The sequence below is a fragment of the Leuciscus leuciscus genome (assembly GCF_965113295.1).
Source record: "Leuciscus leuciscus genome assembly, chromosome: 1".
NCBI classification, from domain to species: domain Eukaryota; kingdom Metazoa; phylum Chordata; class Actinopteri; order Cypriniformes; family Leuciscidae; genus Leuciscus; species Leuciscus leuciscus.
In genome coordinates, this window is record NC_138725.1 from 19,624,120 (window position 1) to 19,643,732 (window position 19,613).

Genomic DNA, 19,613 nt, shown 5'->3' on the forward strand with positions numbered 1-19,613 from the left:
AGACAATGCCAAACAGACTGAGGTCGAGGGGAGAATCAGAACGGGAGTAGCCTACTATTTCACAAACAAGGTCACTGTTTCTCAAAAATGAAAACAGCCCATCCCCCCTCCACATCATTAGCAAGTTGAAGGCTTCAGTCCTGAAAGATACCTTTAGCGCCGCTTATTTGTTACTGGGGCGATAGAGCGCGTTTGTGACAACACAATAATAACATCACAGGGGATACATGGAGCCCGGGAAAAACTGTAATAGTAGTGAGCACCCTATTCATGTAATAGTGTCACGAAGGTTACATTACATCTAACGTTAGCTAATGGCACTGTAACAGTAGGCTAGTCATCTAAAAACATAACGGAACACTTACCACAGCCGCAGGTGATCCACTTTGTCCTGTCTTTACTATCGATGGGATGGCCGTAACGTTATCCTTCAGCACACGTTTCATGGTCCGTGTGGCAAATTCAATTTTTTCAAAATAGTCATCCTCAGTGAATTGTTCTGAGCAAATACGATAGTCCTTGATAATGTCTACAGTAGAGATGCTCGGATGGGCTATTATTTCATCCCCAACCGCATCACAAAACCCATCATCCATCCGCACCAACGTTTTTGACCAATTTTCAAAACCGCGCCCGCCCGCCATCTGCTGATTGGCAAGGCACTGCTGATGACTTGGTTCCACAAGTCATATCGTCACGTCATCCGCCCGATCCGCGGAGTCCGCGACTGTAACCGCCAAAAGCGCATCTCTAGTCTACAGATGTGTTTGGATCTATATCCAGAGCAAGTAGCCATTGATTCATCAGGTCAGCGTTTTTGGTTGGAATTCCCCTGTTTATTGTCGTAGCTCTTTACAATACAGCAAACACACATGATTTTAAACTTTGCATTTACTATTTAGTAATTGCTGCCTATTACTCCAACTTTGAGCGAACTCTCTGCTCCTCACCACGGCACTTCTCGGGTGCTGGGCTCATCACTCCGCCCAAGTAGCAGTGCTTCTTACTAGGAAATAGTTCCCAGTATTTAAACGTTTAAAAAATGGCTGTGTCTCATATGAACTTATTATTTGTACACACTGTGACTATACAAATCACAACATGTAAATAGGACAATGTTGGCGTTATTTTGTCACTTATTGGGATTAGTATGCTAGCTGTAGCCATTTACATCCAGTCTTTGTGCTAAGCTAGGCTAGCAGTGGGTGCGTCAAACAGACTTAAAGCACACACGGAGATGAAAAAGGTATGTATGGACTAATCTAACTCTGAGGGATACGGTGAATAAGCTAAAGTCCCAAAAGGTCGAAGTGTTCCTTTAAAATATTTGGACTGCATGGATTCAAAATCAGGGTCGTATTTTGAAAACAAATTACATATGCTTAAATAATTCCCCCTTGCTTCTGCATCAGTATCTTCACGATGTCTGTGGAAAGGGAGGCCTAATTTAGCAAGCAATTTTATAATATTAACGGATTTGTACAGGTACTGTCTTTTTTTTTTTCTACCATGCTTTGATAGCTGTGTGACAGCTGTGCTGCCACAGATCCCGATGCACCAGCCTGTTTGTAGCTCTCCCACATCTTCATGCTATTTAAATGTACCTGTGACGAAGCGTGTTTTGTCAGCTTCTCTGACAGTTTTTTTTTTTTTTTCAGTTCCGAGCTCTCACTTTTGTAAATAGTTCGTCTGCGTCTGATCTTGCAATATTTGAAGAAAAGTGGCGACAGCAAAAACAAAAAAACTGAATCCAGTGAAATTGAGTACTCCATCCATGGGAACTTGTGATAGTAAAATGTACAGAAGGCACAATTAACATTTCCAATTAGGCGCTTAGGGAAAGAAGAAAGTATGGGCTGTTTCGGCCCAATAGCTTTCTCCCCAAGGTCAACGTATCCAGATCCAGATGCGGCAGGTTGAGCGGTGCTGCTGGATCCCAGGCCGGCTTTGTTGTTCTCAGATGCGGCCTCGATTGCTGTGTCAGTAGCAGCAGTGGAATTGATGGTTGAAGTGTCAGAATTAGAAAACTCCACACTTTTACTAGTGGGTTTATTAAAAAAACGACAAATGTACATTTTGTTTAATTAGCATGTGACCCCCCTAGCCCCCCCCCCCCCAAACTCCGCCCATGTCATGGTCATTCATTTGTTCTGCACAGGTGTTTGTCATTTTACCCTCATTTGCCTTGTATTTAAGTGGCAGTTTTTTCAGTTCTCATTTGTCAAGTCACTTTTCCGCAGAGCGGTTGGTTTCATTTGCCTATCTTGTTTGTATTATCTTCTGAGTGGATTATTAAAGACGTTATACCTGATCTTCATCTTCATCGTGTGTTCCTTGCAACCGTTGGTGCTTAATGTAACAATATATAGTGTAAAAAATCACATTTGAGATTTGCGCTGGCTACTGTATACAGGCCACCAGGGCACCATACAGACTTTAACAAGGGATTTGCTGACTTTATACCTGATCTTCATCTTCATCGTGTATTCCTTGCAACCATTGGTGACACAGGATCAATGTCACTATTATTTTTGTTATTTATTAGTACTTATTGTAGAATCTGAAATATTCATTGATCATCTCTCATCACATATATTATCATTTTTAGCAGAACTGCCAGAAAGCATCTGGAAGGAGAGGACGGAGAGAACGCCAGTGATCCAGAACCTGCAGAATGAAACATCAAGATACTGAAGAACAAAGAGGTTGGTGTTTAGTCTTGATTCCTCATTCATTCTTCATGATGAAGAACATGCTGATGCTAACCAGATTTACATTTTTTCATGACCAAACTAGTGATTTATAACACAAATCATCTTCATGACATTAAAATAGATCATAATCGTGACAGCAGTTGTCCACTAGATTTGATGAGCTTAAAATGACTGTTGAACTCATCAGTGATCTTGACTTTGAGCTTCACTTTTCATTTCACATTTCAATTTGTCTCTCATTTGAAATCTCACTTGATTTAATGTTTCTTCTAGACCTGATGGATGCAAACGAGAAAGGAAAAACAGAAGCCAAAAAATCTGTCACCTGTAAATCTGTCACAGTTTCACATGTAAATCAAGGCTGAAGATTCACATGAGAGTTCACACTGGAAAGAAGCGGCTCTGGCTTTCGCTCTGAAATCACTTCTTCTCATTCTGAAGAAAGACCATTTAACTTTGATCTGTGCGGTAAACAGTTTCATTGGGCGTCAGTCCTGAAGATTCACACAGAAAAGACACGGCAGTGTGTGTTTCAGTGCTTCACTACAGTAGATGAACTGAAAGACTGGCAGAAAATTCACACTGAAAAAAAAAAAATTTGAAGGCAAAGTTCAGGAGCTGAAGAAAAGGCCATAACACTTTTAAGAGAGACATGAATCTGATATTAAGTTTTAACTCGTTCTTCATTGTTTTTCATCAGAACATCTAGTTTCTCTTCCACGTCTACTCTTGGAAATGCAATATATACTTTCATGTATCTTTGAAACTGGACTCTTTTCTTCTCTTCTTCTCTTGAGATGCTTTGGCTCTTATAAGTCAGTAAAGAAAGAGATCTGTCTCATTCTCCTTCACTTTTACTAAATGTTTGTATTTGCTTCATGTAATGATTGATTAAACTCATTTTATCAACATCTCATTGTTATTGCCCATTTTTTATTTTCTACTGATTCTGCTTGAATCAGGAATAATTTTAGTTCTAAAAGTCATGAATTATCCTGATATGATTGCTTTTTGAGCTTTCCATGTTTTATTTTTCTCAATAGAGCTTTTAAATGCCTAACTAAATTATACATTTCTAGTCAGTTTGATGTTTCATTCACACCATGAGGCTTCATGAAGTCAGAACAATTACTAGTATGAACTTTAAACAACACACAGTTTTCAATCACTAGGGGGCCATGAGATAACTTGAAATTAATGTAAATATATTAATATAGCTTAATTCATTGATTTTTATTATTAATACATTGATTATTTAAAAAGATAAATGAAATTAATAAAAAAAAATTAAAACAAAGCACCTTCTGTTTCGTAAGTATTCTGTAATACAGACCGAACGGCGGCTCAAATCACCCAACCGCTTCATGAACATAGGATACTTAATAATTCATTACATTTATATAGCGCTTTTCTCAGCACTCAAAGCGCTTTACATAGAAGGGGGGGATCTCCTCAACCACCACCAATGTGCAGCATCCACTTGGATGATGCGACGGCAGCCATATTGCGCCAGAACGCTCACCACACACCAGCTTACTGGTGGAGAGGAGACAGTGATGAAGCCAATCAGTATATGGGGATGATTAGGAGGCCATGATGGACAGAGGCCAAGGGGCAAGTTGGGATTTTTAATGACCACAGAGAGTCAGGACCTCGGTTTTACGTCTCATCCGAAGGACGGTGCTCTTTGACAGTATAGTGTCCCCGTCACTATACTGGGGCATTAGGACCCAGACAGACCACAGGGTGAGCACCCCCTGCTGGCCTCACTAACACCTCTTCCAGCAGCAACCTGGTTTTTCTCAGGAGGTCTCCCATCCAGGTACTAACCAGGCTCAGCCCTGCTTAGCTTCAGTGGGCAACCAGTCTTGGGCTACAGGGTGACATGGCTACTTAAACTACATCTCTCAGTTGGATAAAGACAACAAGTGTCCCAAATAAAGCTTTGATGGATGACGATTGTAATGAAGGTAAAGCCGAATACAGTGATAAAGGAGTTATAGTCCACTATTACTGATGTGCAACAAACCGTCTCGGCTCACTGATCGCTTAAACATCATATTTTTGCATAAACACAGTTCAGTATATTCACGCAGTTGTCTAAATGAATGTACTGTGTTTTATAACAGATGCTCGTCTAAAGAGAAGTTTGTGAGGATCAGTGGTGTTCATATACACATAAACATCAGACGCTCCAAACATAGACACGATAATCGCTTGTTCTAGCAGAGGAACGGTTCACTGATGACATCGACCCGCCTTCAGATCGCGGAGTTACCACACATTCAGAATGTTTTTATTTTTCATTTGTGTTTTGTTGTGTTTAATCATTCAGAATGGATCCGTATAGCTATACTCAGTCCATTTGGTCTTGTTTGGAATTGCAGATTGACTTCTGCTTATATGTTCAAGTACTGCATAACTGGGCGAAATACTTTTAAGTTGTAAAGCTTTCCTGTAGCTCAAACAGTAGAGGGTTCGATTAAGTCGCTCTGGATAAAAGTGTCTGCCAAATGTGTGAATATCTGTAAAGTATGTTTGCAAAAAAAAAAAAAGAACACTGAAGGTTTCAATCTATCTTGAATTTATTTTGTTTAAAAAATAACATGGAGTTGAAAATTAATAATACTAGCACAGAAATGTTTTTGTGAATAAAAAACAGTATTTATTTGGAGAGGAGGGGGCCTTGGAGTAATAAAGGTTGGGAATCACTGAACAACCCCTACATCACCACATGTTGTTTGGGAGGGTTTCAAGAAAAAAGCTCCTCGCTCCTCCAAAAACAAACTCCAGCATATTCAGTGGTCAGACACGACTGGATCTTCAAACGGCACAGGGTTCTGTGGTCAGATCAAACTAAACAAAGAGCTTTCTGGCAGCAAACACGCTAGATGGGTCTGGTGCACACAGGGATAAAAAGTACCCCATGTGTACAATTTAATATACCACTGGATCTTTAATGTTGTGGGCATATTTTTCTGCTGGAGGTTCATGGACATCTTATTCAGATACATGGCATCGTGGATTCTATCAAATATCAACGGATAAAAAAATCCAAACCGGGCGGCTTCTGCTAGAAATTTTATAATGGGCCGTGGTTGGATCTTCCATCAGGACAACGATCCAAAACAAACATCAAAATCAACACAAAAATGTGTTAGGGAGCACAAAATGAAGCTTCTGCCATGACCGTTCCAGTCCCCTGACCTGATGAGTGGAGTGAACTGAAGAGAAGAAGCACCAACATGGATCTGGGAATCTGAAGGATCTGGAGAGATTCTGTATGGAGGAATGGTCTCTGATCTCTTGTCAGGTGTTCTCCAAACTCATCAGGCATTATAGGGGAAGACTCAGAGCTGTTATCTTGGCAAAAGGAGATTGCAAAAAGGTATTTACTAAAAGGGTATGAATAATTGTGGCCAATGTGTTTTGGAGAAAAACATTTATTGCATAATGTGATTTACCCCCCAATTTGAATTATTATACTTAAATGAAAGGTTAGAATTTAGTCAATTTTTTGAACGAAAGATCAAATTTTTTGAATGAAAAATTTATTTTTTACAGCCATTTTTGATCATATTTACCGCGGGTATATATACTTTCCGTACCCACTTTAAAACGAGTCCCGTCCAAATAGACATGCTAATCGCTTGTTCTATCAGAGGAACTATTCACTGATGTCACCGACCTTCAGATCGCGGAGTTACCACACATTCAGAATGTTTTTATTTTTCATTTCTATTTTGTTGTGTTTAATAATTCAGAATTGATCCGTATAGCTATACTCAGTCCAGTTGGTCTTGTTTGGAATTGCAGGTTGACTTCTGCTTATTTGTTCAAGTTACTGTATAACTGAGCAAAGTACTTTTAAGTTGTACAGCTTTCCTGTAGCTCAAACAGTAGAGCCTTGGCACTTGAAACGCTGAGATTATGGAGCTAGAATTGTGTCTTTATTACATGCGAGAAAAGAAAATAAGTGATCTGAGAGAAAAAAAAATATATAATATTTGAGAGAAAAAGTTTTCATACCAATAGCAAACAATAATAATATTTGAGACTAAACCAAGTTTTGAGAGAAAGTATTTTCTCATAGAACATAAAAAATATAAATTTGAAATTTTTCAAATTATTTCTGAGAAAAAAAATCTCTCTCAAAATACTTTGAAAAAACTCTCAAATATATATTTTTTTGCTATCAGTGTGAAAACATTATCTAAAAAAAAGTGTTTCTCTCAAAACGCTTTTCTTTGCTCTCGATGCAATTTCTTGCTCTCGTGTCAGGATTTTGCTTTCACTGTGAAAATTGTGTCACAGACTTTCAGCTGTTTGCAATGAACAAATCAAGCAAAAGTAATTGAAATAGCTCAATACAACAAAGTTTCACTTGAAACATATATATCTTATTATTACAAAATAAACTTTTAAACAAAAACTTTTGTTTCAAGTGGGTTCCCCAAATTCAACAGAAAATGGAACTCTTAATGACTTCTGTCTCAAAATTATTCAACCCCATCATGTCAAGCATCTTTAGTAATTAATAGAAAACTCTTTTGCTGTTCTGACCTGCTGCAATCGAGATATATAACCAGTACAATTATTGTACATAATAAGATATATGTACAATAACAATTTTAGAAAAAAAAAAATAACATTATGATGTCTAAAAAATCAATTTCAATAGTAATGTGACATTGCGTTTAATTTGTCTTTTAATGAGATCTACTAATATATTGTTAGTGCCGAGAATTTTCACATGGATAAATGCATAGATTCGTGAAGTTTGCTTGTGGTATCTACCGTAATGGTCTGGTGGTTAGAACTTTTGCCAAGCATGTCAGAGGTTACGGATTCTAATCTGCACTCGTTTAGTTTGTTTTTTTTTCTCATCAAATCCGAATATGTTCACCAGTGGTTACAGTATATATCAAGCGTGTCGTTTGTGTGCATTTTGTTTTGTGATTATTTCACTTGAACAAATAGAGTCTCTGCAACGGCGTTAAGTGACAGATTGAAGCGCGGGTCCGTGTGAAGACTGTGTGTGAGCCACAAGAAAACACTGTATCCTAACAGAAAAACAACAACATATTTTAGTGCTAGATCGTCTCTTATTTAATAACATACTAAATTATTCTCTGCTAGTTAACTGGATATGTTTTATTTATTTGTATGAGGTAGCCTACATCCTACATGTCCCACCCGCAAATTATGCCTATGGTTTGTATGCTGCAACTGCCTTCTTCAAATCCCACCAGATATTTATTTATGGGGTTCAAGTCAGGTTACTGTGCTGGTCACTGTAGACTCTCCCAGGACTTCTTCTGCAACCAAGCCTTGGTGGAATTTGAGGTGTGCTTGGGATCATTGTCTTGTTGGAAGGTCCAAGCTTCAGCTTCCTCACTGACAGCATTATGTTTTCTGATAATTAATGAAACCATCTCTCCTTTCACACGCTGCAGGTTAGAGCCCTGCGCGGGACTGTTTTCTTCATCCCGCTCCCGCCCGCGCCCGCCGAATTTCTGACCATTACCGCCCGCTCCCGCAACGTATGTGTTTCACTCCTGCCCGCTCCCGCAATATGTATGTCCACTCCCGCCCGCACCCGCAAAACTCTGAGAATTTATTCCCGCACAATAATAGAGATGCATTGATTTTGTGACTTCTCCCGTCCCGCAGGAAAAAACACATATTTGTATTGCTATTATTAAAGAGATTCATGGGGTTGTTTGTTTCGTTTCCCTGGCCGGCATAGCCTACTGGACACATACACACAGGATAATGGAGGAAATCGAGTGTGCTGTTTTTGGATGGTTTTGTTTTCGTTTTTGCTGTTTTTTATTCAGGATACTCTGTCTTGCGCGTGCAATGATGACGCAAGTGAATAGTGATGCTTCTCTCTGAACAATCAGCAGTCTGCCGTGTTTTCACGTCACATTTTAGTATCGCCTAAGCTCGCTCAGAACCTCGCCGGAGGGGGTACGAAAAAAAGTACCTGGAAGCAGATACAGTTACAACTTTTACACAGTGGAAAACCAAACAAAGGCGAGTCGAGTCGAGCCGAGCCGAGCCGAGCCGAGGCGAGCTGGTACTGTGTAGTGGAAAAGCGCCATTATTGACATCTCCATCATGTTGCAAGGCTACCTCCCGATCCCGCAGTGTTTTTTTTAGCCGCCCATTCCCGCCCGCAGCAAAGTTCAAACCGCCCGCTCCCGCGAGATTTGCGTTGGGTCCCGCGGGACCCGGCGGGACTCAATCCCAATGCAGCCCTCTACTGCAGGTTTCTAGTGCCAGAGGATGAAAAACAGCCATCACTAAAACCCATCATGCTGAACTGTAGACAGAGTCTTTTCAGCATATGCTTCATTCTTCTTCCTCCAGACATACTGCTGATCAATAGGGCTGAAAAGTTCCAGTTCCCTTTTGTCAGCAGGGAACTCCGACGCCTCGTTGGGGGAGTTCACCTGACGAATTGGGATCACGCTAGGGAGCCAATTGCCTTCGAGAGAGTTAACAACGAGCCAATGAAAGAGAAACTGAATTGGCATGCAAAATTTGCATTCCGCGGCCCGCCTACCAGCGCAGGTATAAAACCCGGAAGTAAGGTTTATCGCTTATCGCCTTTATCGCTTATCGCCTCAGAGCCGAACAGGATTCACAACGTGTGCTGCTGTTTCCTTTGCCTGGGAAGATTTATAGAAAAAGAGTTTTTCAACGAGTCCTCTTCAGGGGAAGAGTCCTCTCTCTGCTGGTGTAAGAGCTTTAATCAGCGATCGCCGCTTCCTGCTGCCAGCCGTGCTTCTCTGGGTTATAAATCAAAAGCTGTTTTCACGGCTGGTATTGAGTGCCCACACGGGCTTGCAGTTTCCCCGTGTGTGGCCGTGGTGGGTCCCTGTGTGCTTCGGCACGTGAAAGGAGAGGTTTCTCTTCTTCTGAAAGAGCAACACGGGGGATTCGCATCTCGCTTCTTTGTGAAATATCAAAGAGAGAGATGTCGTCTCGCCCGTGCATTTCTGGGTGTGGTTGGCATCAGTCTCAGGGTGATGGTCACAAACACTGTGTCTCGTGCTTTGGCTTAGCGCACACAGAGGCATCGTTTGTGAACGAGTCATGTTCGCATTGTGGGAACATGACTCTGGCGACGCTTCGCTCAAGACTGAGAGTCCTTCGACAAAAAATCAAAGAAGGTGTCCCTTCAGTGTACACCCGGGCTAGTTCGTCTGGAGTTTTCGTCAAGAGTTCTCCACCGCCCAGAAGCAGCCTGAGGTGCTTCGGCATGTACTGCCCAGAAGACGGAATGCTGCTGGTCCATCTTCTGCGCCCGAAGAACCTCGGACTACTCGTCGCCGAGGGCGCCCTCCTGTGCTCGCCCTCCTGCGGCCGCCTCCGCTCCTCCTCCTGGGCAGCAGTCCAACCCTAGGAGGCAGGGCGCCGGGCGCAAGAGGGCTGCCCCGCCCGCTCAGCTACCTCCGACCCTCAAGAAGAAGACCAGAGGGAAGAGGCGTTCCTGAGACGGGGGACCCGGAGGACCGTAGAGCTGCTCTTCAGGAGGGGGCCCCTGCTCCTCTCCTTCTCCCAGAGGAGGGCCGGGTGGAGAATCCTTTGTTGAATTATGTTATTTCTGTTCCGGTCGGTGGTACCCAAAACCTCATTAAAAGAGCATTTCTTCCTCCTCTGGATCATTCACGGTTGGGACTGCCGAACAAGCAGTCTCTCCTGTTCGAGAGTGGGACGTCAGTGTGCGCCACCCTCGGGTCTCGCCACTCTCAGTCCCCTCTTCCCAGCTCCCAGATAGCAGTGGCGCCACCCCGGTCACGTCACTCCGGTCTGCCGCTGGGCGACAAGGCACGGAGACCAGCAGCTACCCTTGGGCCTCGCTCCTCGTCTCCTCCCCTTCCCTCGCCAGGCGACAGCCCGCAGCAGAACACTCTTGGGTCTTCTCTGCCATCTGTCCCCCGGTGGAAGCAGGTAGGCTTCCAGGGTGAGCCATGCCCACCCAGGTTGCGGGCTCACTCCACTAGGAGTGTTGCTGCTTCCTGGGATCTGGCACAAGGTGCCTCGCTAACAGACATTTGTAGAGCTGCGGGCTGGGCGACACCGAACACGTTCACTAGGTTTTATAGCCTACATGTGGAACCTGTTTCCCCCCGAGTACTTGCTACGGCCAGTAATTAGAGGGAATAGGTGTGTTGGCTTGCGACGCCATTCCGTGAGCGGACACTTGCGTCTTTTTGCTCCGTTGGTTACCCAGCAAACGGCTAACCTTGTGAGTTCCTCCATCACCCCTTCCGGTGCCAGGCGTTGCAGACCGCCCGGCACCTGGTCTGCTACCTTCAGTAAGGAGTTGCTAGTAGACTGGGTGCCTTTTCCAGTGGTCCCTGCAGCGACCCATGATTGCCACGTGCAGTTCAGCCGTGTCTTCCCCTTGACAGACTCATTCTGTCGTCCCTGTTGATTACGCTCCTCCTCCGGACTGGGACTACCTTCAAGGACTGCCATATGTTTTACTACCCTACGTGGTTAGTACATGTGTGTATTTGTGGGCCTTCCTCTAGGCTGCCTCAGCTTCTGCAGCGTCCCCCCCCCCTTATTATTTTCCTTGGGGTCGGGTACGCTTTCCCAGTGTTATCCAAAATCCACTGATTGGGTCTTGCGGAACAGCAGTGTGATTCCCTAGCTAGCTCCCGCAAAATTTCTGGAAACTGCTGCAGGGTAGCTTAGCTGGGCGCTGGAAGGGGCCAGCACCATGGCGTTTTTGTAGGGATCCCAATTCGTCAGGGGAACTCCCCTGACGAGGCGTCGGAGTTCCCTGCTGACGAAAGGGAACGTTTTGGTTATGTATGGTAACCCTCGTTCCCTGAGTCCAGGGAACGGAGACGCCTCGTCCCGTTGCCATGTTGCTGTACCTTCGTGGAGGGCTGGACACTGTTCGGCTCCTCAGCGAAAAGCAATGATGCAATGTTTACTTCCGGGCTTTATACCCACGCTGGTAGGCGGGCCGCAGAATGCAAATTTTGCATGCTAATTCAGTTTCTCTTTCATTGGCTCGTTGTTAACTCTCTCGAAGGCAATTGGCTCCCTAGCGTGATCCCAATTCGTCAGGGAATTTTGAGCACTTTCTTGTGCTTTTGGATCAGTAGTTGTGGTGTAGTCTTGGAGTTCCTGTGCCTGTTGCCACCAAGTCTTGCTGCAGGTCTTTTGTAGTCACTCGAGGTCTTTTCTGAACCTGCCTTCTCAGAAATCTGGTTGCAGCCATTGATAGCTTCCTTATTTCAACTTCACTTACCATGCATAAAAATAATTTTCTCAAGACTACAAACTTTTACATACATGCTTACATACATATTTTGTGCTGAATACAGTGTAATCAGACTTTAGACATGAAAATGTTACAAGTACCAAGAATAAACAAATGTCAGGGCATGTGAGAACACCTCAGACCCTAGAGGGTTAATGTGACACAAGGGATTTTGTTTTGTAACATCCAGCCATTTTTTTGCCAAAGATCCTTAATATTTTAAAGGACATACGAAGAATGTTGTTCTAAGAATGTTTACTGCCAACATTACGAGAACATTCATAAAATATGAATGAGAATATTTAAATTTCATGAAAATTGCTTTGAAAGTGTTTGATTATAACACTTGCATAACCTTTACATAAATCCAAGAGAAATGTTAGAAACAACAATTATGGGGCAATCAACAAAACTTTCCCACATTTCAAGTGTTTTTTGTTTGTTTGTTTGTTTGTTTGTTTGTTTAAACGGCAAACACACAAAACACAATCTTACATATGAGATCATTTAAAGTTAGTTATCAATCTAATGTTTGAAGGATGTTTATGAATATGCTAAGAATGTTTTCTATCAACATTATGAGGACATTGAAAAAAATCATATTTTAAAAACATATTATTAACGTTACCGGAAGAATGTTTATTCATAACTTTGAGAGAACCTTGCAGAACATTAGCCAAAGTTATGACAACATTCCATGTTGGCTGGGAACGAATCGTTCCTTCAGTAAGTACTCCCAGAAATTTTTTATATAATCTTTTAACTCTATCAGCATCATTCCATGTGATTTTGAGGCAAAAGTTGTAATAGTTTTCTTTAGTTCCTGAATGTTGTCACAGTAGTTTGGGTTTGGTGGTGCCATGGGTGGGTTTCCCTCCCAGAGCTGAGAAAAATACTTCACATCATACTGAACATCAAATCCAGCAACATCACTGAAACATTCTGCATCACTGACTTCATCTTTAGCAGCAAGTTTTGTCATATCATCCAGTTTCTCCTGCAGTCGTTTCTTTCCCTCCATGTTTTTCTCTGCAGTTGTGACATAAGAAAAGTTCTGATGCACAAATACACAGCTGGGATTCAGTCTGACCTTCTTCATCCTCATGAAGGCCTTAAAAACAATCTGAAGAATCTCCTGCAATTCAGTTGGGTTTTCTCCAAAGATATTGATCAATGTCAGATTTCCAAGACCAACAACAAATGTGGCCAATTCATTATCATGATGTCTTGTTGAACTTCCAGCCAGTTGTAGACCCTCAGTATCAACAACCAGAATATAGTCAAAGTTCATCTGTGGTTTCATCTCATCTGAGACTGTGACCAGCTGCATGAAAGCTCCTCTGGTGCACCTGCCAGCACTGACGGAAAACTGGAGCCCAAACATGGCGTTCAGCATGGTGGATTTCCCAGAGCTCTGAAGCCCTAAAACTGACAGCACAAAGACTCTCTGGTGTCCCAGTTTCTGGATGAGTTCTTCTAGAACAGCAGAAATCCAGATCACAGGAACATGAGCAGCATCTCCATCCATCAGCTCCAGTGGAAATCCAGAGATCATCATCTCTGCGGCAAGACTCGGGAGAGAAGAGAAGTCAAACTGCAGGCCTTTCTTTTGCTTCTTTACAGATGAACATGATTCAAAGATCTGACCGATCTCCCTCATGATGTGCTCCAAACCAAAGCCTGCATCTTGAAGATCCTCAGATAGTTTGACATGTTTCTTTGGTTTAGGGTGGAGTTGTCCATATTTATCAGGTTTCTCTTTCAGTTTTACAGTTGACAATTTTTCATTAGACTTGAGGCCACCTGAAGTTTGTTCATCCAGGAGGATTGTGAGCCATTTGAGGAAAAACATCCTCTCATGTTCAGCATTTGAGTTAATTTCTGTAATAAAGAACTTTATAATCTCACTGATGTCAGATTTATTCTGCTGTTCACGGATTTTATTCATTTCTGTTTTCTTTTTATTTGTTTCCTTTTCATTTCCTTGTTCTTCGCCTTGAATTTTATGTAGTTCTCTGTTCTTCTGGCACCACTGATGCCACAGTTTCCCCTGACAGGGCAGAATTGATTCTTTATTTTTTATCAAATCTTTCTTCTTCAGTAAACTCATCATCTGCTGTGCAGCATCTCTTCCTCTCCTGCAGTCATCATCATCTTCCTCATCTACTCTGGTGTCTGAATGTTTGGCTACATCTTCAAGTCTGAAAGTGGAAGATGAATCTGAGAGACAATCATTTATCGCTCTTCTGAGTTCTTCAGATACATCTGACTGATTTCTGTCTTTCAAACCAATGTTGTATTTCCCTTTCTGCATCTCAGGTAGAGTTGAAACATCCTCAGTAAAAAGACAAATAAGAGGCTTTGAGTCATTGTAGAGTTTTTGAACTTCTGTCATGCTTCTGTCATTCCTCTGAAGTTTTGGCAGAATAACAACATTGACTGAAGCCATTTCAGAGAGGATCTGCAGCTGTTTATCATTGTGTCCTGCATCACCGTGTAGATTACAGAACGCAACACAGTCAGTGAATTTATCCATGTTTTTCCCAGAGGAGCAGAACCAGGCGATCTCCACCACTCCATCCATCAGGACTCTGGATCTGCTGCTGCCTGGGCAGTTCCTGTGGAAGAACGTGTTGTGTCTCTCGTTGATCAGACTGTTCATCAGCTCAGACTTGGATGAAGAGACAGAGCCAAACCTGAAGAAAAACACCATTGGAGTTTCTGCTTTGTAGATAGGGAAGGTTTGACTGATGGTTTCATTGTTGGTGTTTCTCATCTTCCAGCTCTTTTTGATTTGTCTGAATGTCCAGAGAGGAAACTCAATATGTTGTGTGAATGGATCAGGAACAAGCAGAGGCAGAGCGTACTGACACTGGGAAAGTTTAGTGACCATCAGCTGCTCCAGGAGACCATCAGCACAGTGAAACGCAGCCATCTGAACATCCATTGGGTGAATTCGCTCAGGTTGACTCATTCCTTGGTTTGATAAAGATAAATCTTTAAAAATATCACTCTCATCTTCAAATGAGTCACTGGTCTCTTTAGCATGAATGTATCTTGCTCTGTAGTTCATCATCAGTAGTTTTTGTATGAAAGTTTGAATCAGCTCCTCTTCAGCACAAGACTCATGGGACTGTAATGAATGTTTAGTTATCCGAAGAACATCTGCTGCTTTCAGTTTATTGTGCCGTCTGTGAAGATGAAGTCTATGAAATAGATTCTCTACTGCTCTGACTCCTGCTGTTCCATTGCCTTTGTTTTCTCCCTGTTTAACAGACAACAATACAGTAAACTAAAACAAATAATTTCATTCAACTATTGTTATTATTAAAAGCAATAATATACTGTTTACATGTTACATGACATATCTATAAAAAATAATCAAAGCCTTTTCTTTTGTACTCAATCATAACAGATATTCAGTTCATTATGACTGTCTGCATGGCAATGATTATTTCAGTTTATCAGAATATTACTGACTCCAAGTTTCTCTGAACACTCACCTGTAGTGAATGATCAGTTTCAGAGCAGATCATCTTCATGATCTTTTCTTTCGCTCGTTCATATTGCTCTCTCCACTCCACTCTTCTTCTCTTCAGTTCATTTTCATGCTGTTCTCCAAGGAGTTTCAGTTTCTCTTCAAAAGTCTTTTGTTGGTCTTCTCTCACATTTATTTCATCTTTCAGTCTCTTCTCTAAATCCTCTAGTTGTCCTTGTCTCTCTCTTCCTATTCTCTCTTTCTCTCTGATTATTCCCTCCATTTCAATCTTGAGTCTCTGAAACTGTTCATCGTAAATCTGTTTTTCTCTCTCCCACCTCTTCCTATCCTCTTCTTCTCTTCTCTTTCTGTCTTCATCATGATTCTCTCTGTCTTCCTCCATCATCATCTTCATTCTTTTTTTCTCTTCTTCTAGTTTGTCCATCAGTTCTTCTCTTTCTCTGACTCTGTCCATCACAATCTTCATCTGTTGTTCTTGTTTTTCTCTTTCTATCTGTCTGAACAACTTACACGAGTAGAAACTCCCTCCGTTTGCTTTCACCATGTTGTCTATCTTCTCCAGTAGATCAGACACCTGTGTTCGGTCTCCAGGCTGATTATTATTGAACACATGGAATCTGTTTCCACACGCTTCAATCAGGTTCATCAAAGCAGATCCAGGTTTCCCCAAACACTGTTCAATAGTTTTGTCCTTCAGATCATCTCCTCTTGTGAAGAGCACCATGGTGTACATTAAAGATTTCTCACCAAACGTCTCTTGGATGATCTTTACTGTTGCTGTTTCTTCTTTAGTGAATCGTCCCAGTGATATCAGTATAAGAATCGCATGTGGTCCTGGCAGTATCATGGAGATGCAGTTGCTGATTTCTCTCTGGATCTCCTCATTAGTAAGTTCAGTATCAAACAGTCCTGGAGTGTCGATCACAGTACGTGTCGGCCGTTGATTTCAGATGTTTCTATCTGATTCTCTTTAGTAACTGATTCAAAAGACTGCTCCACATTAAATGAGTCTCTTCCTATGATGGTGTTTCCTGTTGCACTCTTCCCAACTCCCGTTTTTCCCAGCAGCACAATCCTCAGATTTTCACACTCTGTTGAACCTGTAAAAGAGGAAGTCCATCAGTCTTTAAGCATAAAACGAGTTTTTCAAATGTCTGATTATGTGACTTGCAGAGTGATCATTTAATCTCTAATAACCCTGTATTTTTGAGAAGTCTGCTTGTGTAGCATGTAGATAGTTTAGTATGGTCTACTAAGGCATTGGGAGGAAGAAAGTCTCTCCTTTCCGACACTCACATCTGAGGTCTTGGAGTCTTTACTAACGAGCTGAGTCCAATCAGGTGTGTTTGATTAGGTAGACATCTAAAATCTGCAGTGCTGGGGGGCTCAAGGACCAGGGATGGAAATCATTAGGTTAAAGTAATGTTTTTATTGATATTATTGACTGCAATCTTTTTGTTTAAACAAGACCAAGTTGACCTCTAGAAGGTCACTGCATAATATGTACATTTTAGATCCCTGGTGGAACAGTTCAGAGACATACCTCCGTGGGCATTTCCAAAGTCAAATGTAATATGCAAAGTTTAAAGCAATCATTTTAACACAATTGGTGTATCATGACAAATGAGTGTTTATGCCAGGGGCTTGCATCCCAGAAGCTGTGTTCTGATGAATTCGGTTCGAGAGTAGAGATAAAATCCCGAGGCACACACGCACACTAGCACACACACGCAAGGTCTCTCGCTCCCTCTCTCTGCGCTACGCTTGCGCGCTCTTGCTTCCGGGAGATTTTAACTGATTTGCGGGCATCAGGGAGCCGCTATCAATATGCGGGAGACTCCCGGAACTTCCGGGAGACTTGGGATGTCTGCTGTTCTCAGTTCTGTACTTGTGATCCGAGAACCGATGTACCTGTACGTTTGGTAGTGTGCGCATGCTCAGTATCAGCTGCTCGTGCTCATCACTTCTCTCAGCACAACATGTCTCAGTTCAACTTGTGACTTGTGGATCAGCGCTGACTCAAGACTGTTTTGAACGATTCAGTCTGATTTGGTGAACTGGTTTCGAACGTTTTACTAAAAAGAACTGGTTCAAAAGAACGATTCGTTCAGGAACCGGACATCAGTATTTCATTTTAGATTTTTATTTTAAAAGACCAAGTTATTTAAATAAATGTTCAGCCTCACTGCTCCAGAGAATTGTGGTAATTTTGTGATTGGACACAATGATCAGTTTGAGGTTTGTAGTAATCTACATTTACTGTGGAACACTGAAGCTTGAGCTTTGACCTTGTTTTTGTTCAATCAGAATTGTTTTAGGATGTTTCACCTCTACAGTTTTAAAATAAAAACCTAACACAAAAACTATTTGTAAATGTCACATTTGTAAATGTCACATCAAGGTTTTTTTGTAATTTTTCTTGCCCCAAACTGATGTTCTGATCATTACCTGTAAATGACAGTAAATGTGTCTCTAGTGAGTCGATTTTCTTCTTCATCTCTTCAAATTGCAGCAGTTTTTTCACCTGCGCCTCAAACAATGTTTTTGTGGAGAAAAACTCTCCTCTGTTGTCTTCCACCATCTGCTCAACATTCTCCATCAATGTGGACACTTGTGTGGTGGGACCAAAAAAAAAAAAAGTCGTCCTCCAAAAGTCTCAATGACAGACTGTGTTTCTTCATTGAGCTCTGCTGTCTGAAGCTCTGAATTCTGCATTATGACGATCATGATGTGTTTGTTGATTCTGGAGCCGAATATCCTCTGGATCTCCCCATTTCTGCTTTGTCTTCATCAGTCACTGGAGCTTCAGGAACTATGAGGAGGAAAACATGAACTCCAGGATCATGGAGAGACACGCAGCGGAGAGTCTGACGCATAACGTCCTTCTCTGAGAGCTGAATGAGAGCTGGAAGCTCCACCAGACGGATCAGACGCCCATGAAGCTCCACGTCTGATCTTCTGTCTGTCTGCTGCAGGATCAGCTCTGATATGGAGGATTTGAATGTCCCGTCACTTCTACACACAACCAGATTTAGCTTTTCTCTCTCTGAAACTGATAGAAGAACATGTAAAAAACACAAATTTATCACTAGCAACATCAAATATGTTCACATTCACATCTTTCTGTGGCCTGTTGCTCCATTGTGAAATACTGTGAACCTTCAGCACAAACCAGGTGCCGTCCATCATTCATTTGTACAATGTCGTCAAACGTCTGTAGAAGATCATCGGGAGAGCTGCTTCTCTGAAGACAGAAGTGTCTGTAGCAGCATTTTCGAATGATTTTATGTAGGATGTCATTGGTTTCAGTGGGCTCTTGTGTGGTGAGAACCATGCTGTGTTGAAAAACCAGCTCAGATAAAGAGTCCAGCACCTTCTCCACACACTCTTGATCTTCTGCTGAACACTGATCATGTTTGAGGAGCAGAATGATCACATGAGGCCCTGGATCAGACAGATACACACACTCTCTCACTGTCTGTGTGATCTGATGGTCTGAGATGTTTTTCTGGAGCAGCTGAGGACTGTTGATGACCATCACATGTCTGTCCTTCAATCTTCCTCCGACTCTTTCTACAACATCTGTAGGAGCTTCACTGTCAAATGCTGCTCGTCCCAACAGGATGTTTCCCACTCGACTGTTTTCTGACATACTCTTCCCCACCAGAACAGTCCTCAGATCACACACTGAAACACAACAGAAAACAACATGTTATTAGACATCCAGTATGGCTTATGTAATGATTTTTACATCAAAAACATCCTAATTTAGAAGTGCACCAAACTGTGTCTTGTTTAAAAAAAAAAAAACTAATGATAAAAAAGAACAACAACTTCCATAATCAAAGTTTCTTTAAAAGGGGTCATGAATTGGGAAATCAAATTTTACTTAATCTTTTGACATGTAAGAAGTCAGTATATAAATATATTGTAAGTTTCAGAACTCAAAAATCAAGCGTGAAAAAAATAAAAAATCTATTGATCTCAATGCAACATCAAGTGTCAAGGTTGAATTTATCCTTCTGACCATAATTACCACATTCTCTTCATGTATTTGTTTATCAATTTAAAGACTTACTCGCAGGAGGATGATCTCTGCTCCATCTTT

The 19,613-nt window shown here is 41.8% G+C and overlaps 1 pseudogene across 1 annotated transcript; it reads right to left on the reverse strand.

Annotated features, from left to right (window-relative positions):
- Positions 1-12,688: 12,688 nt before the first annotated feature.
- Positions 12,689-18,104, reverse strand: LOC309509079 (interferon-induced very large GTPase 1-like; annotated as a pseudogene). The gene is made up of 3 exons (XR_014211723.1): positions 17,954-18,104; positions 15,510-16,605; positions 12,689-15,271 (listed from the first exon to the last, which is right to left on the reverse strand). The product of XR_014211723.1 is annotated as an interferon-induced very large GTPase 1-like (transcript).
- Between the last annotated feature and the right edge of the window lie 1,509 nt (positions 18,105-19,613).